We start from the raw sequence: 9,918 nt of genomic DNA, 5'->3' as shown, positions 1-9,918 counted from the left end.
GGCTGAGAGGGGCTGCACAGCCCGCGGTGATGGCGAGGTCCCTCCTCCGACCTGCATTTCTCCCCGTCTCCCAAGGGCCATGGCAGTCTCCTCCGCCCGGAGCCACGTTGCTCGCTGCATTCGTGAAAGCTGCTTCTGCGAGTTTGCCGTCTCCACTGCCCTCCTGTAGCTTTGTCTCTTCCTCACAGGTGGCCCATACTCAGGTGTTTAAGAATTTTCCAGCAGTGAAGGATAGAGCTGCGTGCAGTTCCGGAGCAGACCCGTGTGGCAGCAGCACCGCGCCCTGCGGTTCTGGGTAGCTGGCTCTGGCGCCGTGGGGGTTTCTATTACAGTACGTGCTCCGTACCGGGAAGATAAATATTTGAAGGTCACTGAGAAAAGCGTGTGATAATAACTTCTTTTACATTATTGAAATGAGTTTTTCTGCTTGAACACTCACCACCTCATAAGTGCCTTCTGGAGTTATTTTGCATTACTGTTCTAACTCTCAAGCAGAAGGAAGGTTTTTCAGTATTTATATTGTAGATTCATATTTGGAAATTTCAAATACCAGTTAAAAACACATTTTAAAAATGATACAGAACCAGAGGAGGAGGGGCATGGAAAGGGGAAGCTGAGTTGGAGTTGGAAAAGTTGGGGGTTAAAAAGCGAGAGGACCAGGGATGCCAGGCTGTGTGCTGCTTAAAGCAACTGGCTCCCGCATGGCCAACTGCTCAGTTCAAGCCCTGGGTGGGGCAGCTTGAAAGACATGCCAGGTGCATGTGTTCGTATGCCCGAAGTCCCAAGTGGAGGATGGAGGAGAAATTAGCCTGGCCATCCTCCCTGGTGGATGATTTCTCACTCTCTCTCTCTGCCACTCTCTGGCAGGTGCCCACAACCTACAGCAAAACCACCAAAGCAAAACGAAACACAGCGAGATAGAGAGTGAGCGAATGCTGACCAGTAGTGTGGTGGCTACGGTGGGTGAGTCCCACATGGCTGGCCGCGTGGTCTGAGTCCCAGGCCCAGCAGCTTGAATGAAACAGCTGCGTGTCTGCAGCTGTGCCCAAAATGCCAACAGGAGGGAGCAATGGAGCCCCCCGGGGTGCTCTCTTGCTTCCCCCACCTCTAGTAAGTGTGTGTGCCCTCTGGCAAATTATTTTTTTAAGGTTTTTGGTGCTCGGAGAGACAGAGACAATGAGAGGGAAAGTTGAGAAGTCACCTCCTGGGGGGATGGCCACACTGCAGTCCCTTCTCCTCCATCCTCCTCCAGGAATTTGGGCTCACATGCACATGTGCCATGTGATTTTTCAGGCCACAGGTGCGGTACTTGAACTGTGGTCACCCATGTGGGAAGTCTAGCACCTTAACCCCTATGCCACCTGCTAGCCCCTTGGCAGAATTATTTGTAAAGAAAGACATAGATGAGTGATGAGGGTGAACTAGAGAAGAGACCCTAGAAGGGGAACTAGGGAGCAGGGGAGACAAGCACGCAAGTCTCTCCATTTTCTGCCCTTCCCTCCCTGTGTTCCAGGACCGTCTACTATTTGGGGGGGAGGCACCTCGAGAAAGCTGTCCTGGGGACAGTGGTCAAGGCCTGTGGAGCTTAGCGGCTGCTTGAAAAGGTGGCAGACATGATCCTGCCTGTCCCCTGAGCGAGACACGTGAGGCGGCGAGCGCGTGCAGCGATTGCGTGCTGTAGTCTGGAGGGGAGAGCAGCGAATTCCTGGCCACACCCTCCTGGCCACGTGAGCGATCCTCAGCTGGGCTTCAGCTTTCTCCCCCGTCTGCCCCCAGCGCCTTTCCGACCGCCTCCCAGACTGCCCTGTCCCCGCCGCACCCAGACTCCTCTCCTAATTCTCCGGGGGCTGCTCTGCACAGTCCCTCTGTCCCTCTCGTTCCTGTATCCAGAGCTTTGAGCCATCCTAGGTGTCACTGCTGTGTCCTAGAAACGGGGGAGCCAGTGGTGCCAGCACAGGGCAGCCCGGGAGCGAGACCTCTCAAGAGGGAGAGGATGGGACCCAACCTTGTCTGAGTGCTGTCCTTAGGAGAAAGGAGGACCAGGGACGCCTCACATGGGGAGGGCCAGGTGGGCACTCGGTCAGGAGGTCCGCAGGAGTGTGGGCCCGGGGCACCTTGACATCGGGCTGCAGTCTCCAGGATCTGAACTACACGTGTCTGTTCTTATAGCCGCACGGCCCACGTTTGCTGGGGCAATGCCAGCGGTTGGTGCAGGCACACCAGACAGCCGGAGACGCGCAGGCCACACCGGTGCTCGGCGAAGGTGCCTGATGCATCCCACCCAGACAGCTCTCTGGGCTGGGAATTTTACCTAGTGCTCCTGACCTGCGGGCGTGGGGGCCAGGGGGCCCCTGTAATACTGTGGAACTGTAATAGATTTAAGTGGCGACAAATCAGAGCCTGAGAAATATATTGAAACAAAAAATCTCCGGGTCAGGGTGGGATGAGGCGGGTGCCATTGACATTAATGTGTCCTGTCTGTCCACTGCGTGGGAAGTGTCACGAGGCCACCGCGGGCTCCCTCGCTCCCCTAGTTTGAGTGTAATGTGTTTGGGCACTCGATAAGCACTTACGTATTCGAGAGTCCACGTGAAAAAGGAGTTTGATACTGAGGTGGGAAGTGGAGGCTGGCATGCCGGAACACCCACGCGGGGACGGGGCTTGAGCTGGGATGCTAAGCGTCCCTGAAACCTGCACTGTTGGGCAGCGGGGTGCCCAGAGGGCGATTCTGAGGTGTAGTCTGGCTCCCAGAGCGTCCAGCTTTGATACCGTCCACACCAGCTCCCAGGATGGACGGCGGATCTCCTTGAAGGGAAGAGGATTGAGCATGTAGCAGGCTGGGAGGTAGCACTTGGGGCTGAGGGCGTGAGTGTCGCCGCTCTGCATGTGTCACCATCACCAGCTCAAGTCTAAAGAAAGTGGCCAGCTGACCGCCATGTTGTCACTGCGAGAGCTGCAGCGTGGAAGCCCAGTTTCTCTCTGCATGGCTCGCTCGCTCGCTTCGCCCCTTCCCCTCCCACTCTGAAGCCTAACTGGCAGCTGGCGCGTGAACTGTGACTTAACCCATCTTACATGGTGACTTTGGCTCCTCTGAAGGTTAGAAAGACAATTCGTACCCAAAAAGGGTGTGAGCTTAGCTCTCCTGACTGAGATGCTACCGTGGTCACTGATTCCAACCGGTGGGTCTCAGAGGCGCAGTTTGGGACGTGCCGGTTAAGCTGTCGGACAAACACTCTTTTATACAGATCATTACACTTTGAACTTTGATATGGACACGAAGAATGTACTCCCATTTAACCAGCAATTCAGCGTTCCTCGGGGCCGTGGTCACAGGGGTGAGGAGGGACAGATGAGGCGCAGGACAGAATTCCTAACACTGTTTAGAAGACTTCTGAGGGAGAAGAGGCAGGGTACAAGAACGGGAATGTGACTGTTACGTAAATGTGTACCCGGTGTTCTGGAACATTCCAGAACCTTATCACTTCTGTCCTGTCCTGCTTTTCCATAAAGAAGCATTTGGTAAATAAAACAGTAACATAAACAAGCCGTATTACACTTACCCTAATTAAGTGGAGCCTGAAAACAAGCATCTTGCAGGAGCGCTACCTGCAAAGGTGCGTCTGGGCCCGGGGGAAGGTCATTTGGGTGGTGGGGTGGCTGGAGGCTGTTGTGAAGGACTGCGTTTCTCCTTTTGCACAACTTCCTTAAACAGTGCATGTTAGGTGAAGGGAAAGGTCAGGGTGCTTGAGGCGGGAAGCCTGTGCTCAAGTGGAGAGACAGATTGCATGGCAGTGCTCCGTGTTGGAGGGAGGGAGGGGCCTCTGGAAGCTGGAAGAGGCAGGAGGCAGATTCTCCTGGAGCCTCTAGAAGGGATGCGGCCCTGCAGAGCCATCATAGCCTTCCAACCAGGTGACTAGGGAATAAATGAGGGTAGCTTTCAGCCCCTCTGTTTGTGGTCACGCGTCCCAGCGGCCAGGGGCACCCGGGCAGGATACACAGCGCTGCTTCCTGCTCTCCTGGCCTCTCCACAGGTTATCCTTGGCCTGTCCAGGGCCCCAGGGTTGTCCTTGGCCTGTCCTCTCTCCATACCTCGCCCTTGGGGCGCTCATACGGTCTCTGATTCCAGTGTTCTATGTGAGCGGGAAGGAAGGGGGGCTTCCAGACCTCTCCGGCCAGGACTGCTCCCCTGACTCCAGACTCTGAGAACCACCTACCCCCTCCCTTCTCGTCAAGGTATCCAGTGGGCAGATGCTCCTGTCCAGAGCGGAACTCTGGGTGCCCTCACCCTGACTACTGTCCCACCTGGTCTTCTTATTGCAGTTACAGGCCTGTCTGGATGCCAGAGGCTCCTGTTTTCATGACTGTCCATTCCATCAGCATTGGGTCTTCCTTCCAGGGCTCCCCAGGGCTCCCCCGCTCTCGGCTCCACTCCTGCACTGCTCCAGGTCACCGTGGTGTCCTGCCTGCGCTCTGCTCTGCCCCAGGTGCCCTGAGATTCTCCATCTAGACATTGCTTTCGCCTGCTCCCGCCACGTGGTGGAATGAATGAGCCTGAACGCCCCGCTGGGCCTGATCTCACCAGGTTCTCAGTGTCCCACGTGGGTGGGGCTCGGCTCCTCTCTAAGCTCCACTGTCGTGTCACGTAACGTGTCTCAGCGTGTCTCTGTCTTCTCTACTTGTAGAAGTTCTCGGGGCGTGTGTTACAGTGAAACGCTGTGAGAACCCCAAAACTGAAGCTGAACGTGTATTCATGGTTACTTTTACTGCGTTAAAGCGTTCCTGGTTTTGTGTTGGCACATGTCCCAAAGTCTATTTTCTGCAGAATTAAGTTTGGAATCTTCACTCTGGAAAGGGGAACGAGCCGTTGTCATCTGGAACGAGGGACGCATTTAAGCTGAGAGGACGACTCCTGGGAAGAGATTACGTTGCCCTCCGTGCCGAGAGGCTCCTTGTGTGGCAGTCTTCTCTTCAATCTCGCCTCCTCAGGGTGGTCCTCGTGCTGCCCTCGGGAGGGGCTGGCTGGCACTGAGCTGGGAGCCCCGGTGGTAGGAGGGAGGTAGGAGGAAGGCTGAGGAGAAGAGGGGTCAGGTCTCTCCGAGGGAGCTGCTGAGCCAGGAGTCTGCTCCGGGCCGCCCTCCAGGGAAGGCTGTTGACAGAACTGGCCTGACTTAGGGAATCACTGAAAAAGTTACCAGAGGGTGGGAGGGGAGACCCTGACCGAGACACTAAGGGAGCCACTTAGCTGCCCTGGGTTAGCACACAGGGCATGGGGCCGGGCAGAGGTGCAGCAGTACTGCACCTGGACCCATGCGCGAGGTCCTGGGTCTGCGTCCCAGGGTGTCCCCGAGCATCCGGGGGAATGTGTACCCTTGATCCAGCTAGCTGGACTGAGTGGGTCGTGGCACACAGACCCTGCTGAGGGTAGCTTTCCCTCTCTCATGGAAGAGATAAATACCCTTTAAAGAACACGGGGAGGGACCAGCAGTTGGCGTAATGGCTTTATCGCTGGACTCCCATGTAGCTGACCATGGTTCGAGTCCCGGACCCGGTGGCTTAAACTCATGCCGGGTGCGTGTGCATGCGTGCCCAAGATTCCGAGAGGAGAATGGAGGAGAAGGGATTGCGGCGTGGCCATCTGCCTGGGGGGTGATTTCTCTCTTTCTGCCTCTCTGTCTCTCTGTCTCTCTGTCTTTCCAGCGAGCACATGTGCCCTGTAGCAAAAACCTCTCTCAAAAACAAACAAACACAAAAACCCAAACAAACAAACGAAAGAACACGGGAAGTTTATCTTTTTTGCTTTTGCTTTTCATGGTGTGCTTGTTTTAGAAGGAATGGGCGCAGGAAGAGAAGGCAGGAGCGGGCAGGGCGGCCTGGCAGACCTGCTGCACGGCGAACCGTACTGAATACTAAACCAGCGTCCAAGAAGCGTCGTAGCGACAAGGTGTGCGTGTCCCCTCCGGGCCCTCAGCTAGCACTGCTGCATACACGCAGGCCGTGAGGGAGCGGTTTCGTGTGTGTGCGTGTGTGTGGTTCTGTCATACGTGTGGGCATGTGTAGTCACCACGACCAGCATGCAGAGCTGCACATTACTACAAGGGTCCCTGCACCACAGCCCCCTCCTCCCCGCCCCATCTGAACAACGGTAGAATTTAAGCCCCCGGGAACTGGCAGAAACCGTGGGAAGGGCATTCCTTTCTGCTGAGGCTCCCGTGGGAGGGTTGCGCCTATCTTATCTGGATGGTGACTAAAGGCCGCGGGTTGCTGTCCCGTAAGCCCAGAACAGTGCTGACCCTACTGAATGTGGCATTGATTTCCTTCCAGAGAGCTCACACTCCAAAGTCCTGTCACCTCACAGAGCCAGCAGGCCCCTCGCTGCTCGTGGGCTGCCTCTGAGAAGGCGCAGGGAGAAGGGACAGGAGCTAGCACTGAGGTTGGGTCACAGAGCCCATGGGTGTCCACACGGAGAGGGAGAGCTGCATCGGGGAGGGGAGCACCGGGCACCCCTTGGGGCACATCCTCTTCTCTGCAGCCCCAGTGGCCGCCCTCTCCAGGGAGGCCTCAGGGCTGTTTTAAATCTAGGGCAAAGGCTGCACAGCGATTGCCTTGTCTCCACCAGCTGTCAGCCGCCCCAAGATGGGGAGGCGTGGGGTCCTCTCCCCAGGACGGTGGCGCCCAGGGGCAGCCAGCTGGAGCGGGGAAGAGGGGCACGCTCTCCTTATCTTTCAGAGGAGCAGATGTGCTGAGGGAATTCTCTCATTTTCAAGCAGTGGCAGCTCCTCACAAGATACTTCAAGTCATCTTGTCAGCCCAACGAAACAGCCATGAAGCAGCTCTGGCCCAAACCCGCTGGTGACCTCTACCCTAAATCTTTCACCATCCCCCTCCTTTTTTTTTTAAGTCAGAGACAAGAAAACACAGGGAGGCAATCAGACGGTTTATGTAATGAAGCATTCTGCTAGCGCTGGTAAGCACTTTATTAACTTGCTCTGTTACCGCCTTTCTCAGACGTGAGGGCTGGGAGTGACAATAATTAACGCCGCGTGGTGCTTTCCAGGCGATGCCCGCGGACACTTCCTTAGTCGGCCTCTCTGTGGGATGGGGGCGAGGATGGCTTGTCTGAGGTCACGAGCCTGGGAGGTTGGTCGTGACCAGGACTTGAACCCCTAACTGGCGTCAGGACTCATGTTCCTTTCCAGTCACGCGTTTGTGTGCAAACCCTCAGCCCCACCCCTTTCCCTTGGCTTCCCCTCCCCAGCGTGCAGACCGAAGGGTCTGATTTTCATTGCCAGGTGCTATTTAATTTATTTTATTTATTTCTTCCATGGGAGAGAGCGTTCTCCATGGCATGGCCCGTCTCAGCCCCAGTCAGCTCGGGGTGCAAGGAGGCATGCCTGCCGGCCCCTGCCACAGAGAGGGAGGCCCCAGACCGAGAGCCGGAGACCAGCCACGTGGGCCCAGCTGTGTTTCCACCGCGTCACCGTTTGGCCCCTGTGCCAGGTGTTTTGATCCTCTTCGACCCGCCCTGACCTGGAGGACTCGGTCTGCCTTCTGTAGCCCTGCCACAGCCCGAGTGTGTGCAGAGCGGGGACACAAGCCAACCCCGTGCCCTCCGTCAGCTTCAATCCCATGTTCCCCTGGGGGACCCACCCGTCCAGTCTGGCCCCCGTCCTAGCCTGGGTGCCCCTAGGAGCAGAGCCCAGAGTTGAAGGCTCAGGCGCAGGTGGCTGATCTGGGGGTCCCAGGAAGGGGTGTGGCAGCCAGGGAGTAAAACAGGGATGAAGAGCAGAGTGGCCCGTGGAGCCGCTGTGGTCCGTGGACGCTCTGTTCCCAGCTTCCCGAATGCTCTCAGCTTCTCTGTGCAAGGCCCATGGGTGGGGGCATTTGCTCACTAGCTCTCATGTTGCCTTGGGAAGGGGTGCTCTGGGGTATCCCCCACTTCCCAACTATGTTTACACACGCATCAAAGGGGATCTTCACTTGGAAGGGGGCCCTTAGGCTGAGAGGGACACACTGAGCCCCTATCAGCGCCTGGGGTCTGGGCACAGGACCTGTCAGCACAGCTGTACGTGGAATCGGGGGGCACCCCAGGGCCCCAACCAGAGCCCCCACTGAATGGTACAGCAGCTACCTCAGGGGCAGTAGCCGGAGAAACAGTCCTCTCTCCTGCTGGGACACGGCCATGCTGGACTCCTGTGTTGGAGAGGGGGCGTTGCTGCTGCCGGGCAGCTCCATGGAGTTGGGCTGTGGGTTTTACCTGCGCCCGGAACCGAAGGGCCTTGTTCCCAGAGGGAACGTGCTTCAGATATATCCTACTGCAGTCAGCTGGCCTCAGCACACACACACACAAACTCACACCAACACACATAAACTGACACACAGCTACACACACACACCAACACACACACACTCACCAACACAGTCACTCATTGACACACACTCGCCGACACATACACTCTCACAGACAGACATACAGACCCTCACTGACACACATGCACTAACCAATACACACTCACCGACACACACAGACACACACCTTCACGGACACGCATGCACACTCACCGACATACACACACTCACTGATACAAGCATGCACACACACCAACACACGCACACCCACCAACACACACTCACCGACACACAGACACCAACACACACAGAGACACGCACACACACCTACCAACACACATACACACACCGACACACACGCGGTCCCTGTGCTGTCTTCTCTCTTGCCTCATTCTTTATGATTCCAGTTCTGAGACACCCCCCTTCACGGACACGCATGCACACTCACCGACATACACACACTCACTGATACAAGCATGCACACACACCAACACACGCACACTCACCAACACACACTCACCGACACACAGACACCAACACACACAGAGACACGCACACACACCTACCAACACACATACACACACCGACACACACGCGGTCCCTGTGCTGTCTTCTCTCTTGCCTCATTCTTTATGATTCCAGTTCTGAAGCATCTTTTTTTTTTTTTTTGGAGAGATTTTCGCCATAGGGTGCATGTGCTCGCCAGACAGACAGAGAGAGACATAGAGACAGAAAGCGAGAAATCACCCCCCGGGGGGATGGTCACGCTGCAATCCCTTCTCCTCTATTCTCCTCTCGGGATCTTGGGCACACACGCACACGTGCCCGCCGTGAGTTTCAAGCCACTGGGTCTGGAATGCGAACCGCGGTCGACTACGTGGGAGTCCAGCGACACAGCCATTACGCCAACTGCTGGTTCCCAAGTTCTGAAGCATCTTGAAGAGTCCTCCTTCTCCTTCCTCCGTGTCTCTGTGGGCCACACAGTTGCCCCCGAGCCTCTCCGGTGCCTCCCTCCCTGTTGCCAGAGCCTTTGGCGGTTGGCGAAGGGACGAGGCAGCTGCTGCAGGGCGGTGCAGACAGACCGCAGCCGGGAGGGAGCCTGGCTCTGTGTCCTGCAGGGTACCCAGGACAGGGCTTGCTTTGCTGTGGTTTTCAAGTGTCCTGCTTGAAAGGGAGTGAGAGGAGCGCTCTCATAGGGTCTCACACCGTGAGCCTCTGCGGCCTCTCAGCCAGCCGGGAGCGTGGTGCAGGTGTGGGCCTGGCCTGTGCAGATTGGCCTGGGATCCTGGGATCTTGGGATCAAGTCCCAGGAAGGGGCTGCATGAAAACCGCAGGCCGGCTGCCCACACGGCCTCTGGTATGCAGAGCTCTGCCCCGAGCTGCCCTCGACGCCGGGCCTCAGACAGCGCCCTCACTTCCCGAGTGTGCTGTGGTCCTTGTGGATGGGAAGGATTCGAGTCCCACCTCCACCGCGCAGGGCTGCGTGACGGAGGGTTGTCCTGAGGCCTGGCTGGCCTGCGCCTGGTTCTGTGAGCATGAGGGAGGCGAGCCACTGCTGAGCCCGGCGGGGCG

The 9,918-nt window shown here is 57.0% G+C and overlaps 1 long non-coding RNA gene across 5 annotated transcripts in view; it reads left to right on the top strand.

The window, feature by feature from the left end:
• Nucleotides 1-3,538: 3,538 nt before the first annotated feature.
• Nucleotides 3,539-9,918, top strand: part of LOC102498279 (uncharacterized) — a 24,430-nt gene continuing 18,050 nt past the window's right edge. The window contains exons 1-3 of one of the 5 annotated variants that reach the window (XR_003547022.1): nt 3,539-3,614; nt 5,827-5,943; nt 6,899-6,964. This is a non-coding gene — a long non-coding RNA (uncharacterized LOC102498279). The other 4 variants (XR_003547023.1, XR_001369452.2, XR_001369451.2 and 1 more) reach the window with 4 other exon arrangements.

This window comes from Tupaia chinensis, unplaced genomic scaffold, assembly GCF_000334495.1.
Source record: "Tupaia chinensis unplaced genomic scaffold, TupChi_1.0 Scaffold000066_1, whole genome shotgun sequence".
Taxonomy (NCBI): Eukaryota; Metazoa; Chordata; class Mammalia; order Scandentia; family Tupaiidae; genus Tupaia; species Tupaia belangeri.
This window is presented reverse-complemented; position numbering and strand designations above follow the sequence as displayed.